Here is a 1,740-nt window from a genome sequence, read left to right as displayed (position 1 = left end):
GCTTCAAGAAAACTGCACTACCCAAAACAAGAGGTTACCTTCCTGAAGGAATTACTCCATGTTTACCGTAGCCTCGATGTCTCGAAGGCATACAACAACAAGGCTCACATTGTGCAGGATCCTTGGTAGGATTCCCCTAAAATTCCTCTGTAATGACCTTCCGCATTGATGCATCCTCCCGAGCATTCCACCGCTGGGCCCTTTTGTTGTTTGGTGCATCGATCAGATGTTGCATGCCACACCTGATCAGGAGTGGAGCATCGAAGGCATCCAACAAGGCACATGTTGTGTAGAACCTTGTGCAGGACGGGAGTAAACCAACAAAGAGGGACGAATGGGTGGAGAGCATTGACTCGGCGAGCTCGCAGGTGTCGTGGTAGATGACGAAGGAGCCACAACACTTTGGTAACCTGTAACCAACAATAATTACTATCCCTGGTAGATACATACTACACCTGCCAATTTTCATGGACAAGCACTCATACGTTCATGAAAAATTACTGAACATGACCAACTCATATGTCAAGTTGATGACAGGAGAAGTGATTACCAACTAACAGAGCTATGCTAAGCTCGCGTAGGTGGGATGATGTAGTGACTGCGCAAGCCATGAATAACTATGGCCACGGACTTTGCCATCTCAGGTAAGGTCACCTTGCAAACTGATTAGTGCCAACCAAGTTAGTAAATAACTGAACTAAAGTTCAAATATGTGTGTGTTCGCTCACTGCAGTACCGCAAGACGAAGACAACTGCACCTCTGTCATCAACTTCTTGTATATGCTCCTTCTCCGCCAACTCTAGGGAGCTCTGTGTGTGCATCTTAACTTCTTAAGTGAACAACATCAGCAGACACCAAAGGTGATCCATCAGAGAGGTTACCTTGATGCGCTTGGAGATTCAGGAGTGAGAGGCCTTGAGGTCATGGGCAGAGTCACCATGGAGCGCCGAGGTTACGCTTGAGCAAGTTGAGGCTCGAGGCGGCGAGGCTCCTCAGGTCGGCGATGGTGGACACCTGCATGGCGTGGATCTGATCTTGGCCTCATCAGTGAGGAGGGATAGAGGAAGCCACGGCTGACTGCGATGGGAGAGAGAGACCCTTCGCTGCCGGATGGAGACAAAGAGCCGACGAGGGATTCAGGGTTGGCCTTCGTCTTGGGCTTGGACGATGTGACTGCCAGCAAGCACCAGTCAGGAGGGAGCTGCTGGAGGCAGCACCGCCTGGTGCCACGACTTGAGGGCGTCGGCGGCCAGGAGCACGAGGGAGAGCGGCTGATTCAATTTGGACAGCGGCGACATGTTTCTCGGGAGAGAGAGAGAGAGATAGAGAGGGGGGGAGGGTTGTGGGAGATGGGGTGTGCGATCGTGGATGTTTTTCGTTCTTTATCATCGGGGGAGCGTGGGAGCGAGGTCGAATCGTCGTGTTTTTTCTTTATTGTGTGGATTGCATTTTTTCCTTTGTGTGGAGCTGACGAGGTGGGGTGGAGGTTGGTCGTGCGATGGCTGTCGTAAGAAGGAGGTGAGAATCGAACAAGGTTGAACCATCATGACTTTTGATCCTCCTTTAATAGTAGAGATATTGAGATAGTTTACATAAAATTGGTCTAGAATATACCACCACTTTGTGTAATTTGCTAAGTTGACTGAAATAAAATTATCTTCATCCCATTGCTGAGAATTGTACTTGGCTTAGGTTGTCTTCACCGATTGGTGAAGACAGTTTTCCAGTTGTAGTGCCCA

The 1,740-nt window shown here is 49.4% G+C and overlaps 1 pseudogene; it reads right to left on the bottom strand.

Moving 5' to 3' along the window:
• Positions 1–567: 567 nt before the first annotated feature.
• On the bottom strand, positions 568–1,299 carry LOC123067628 (uncharacterized; annotated as a pseudogene).
• Positions 1,300–1,740: the final 441 nt, after the last annotated feature.

Source organism: Triticum aestivum, chromosome 3B (assembly GCF_018294505.1).
Source record: "Triticum aestivum cultivar Chinese Spring chromosome 3B, IWGSC CS RefSeq v2.1, whole genome shotgun sequence".
Lineage (NCBI taxonomy): Eukaryota > Viridiplantae > Streptophyta > Magnoliopsida > Poales > Poaceae > Triticum > Triticum aestivum.
The sequence above is the reverse complement of the archived record's forward strand: the minus strand, read 5'-3'. Positions and strand labels throughout refer to the sequence as shown.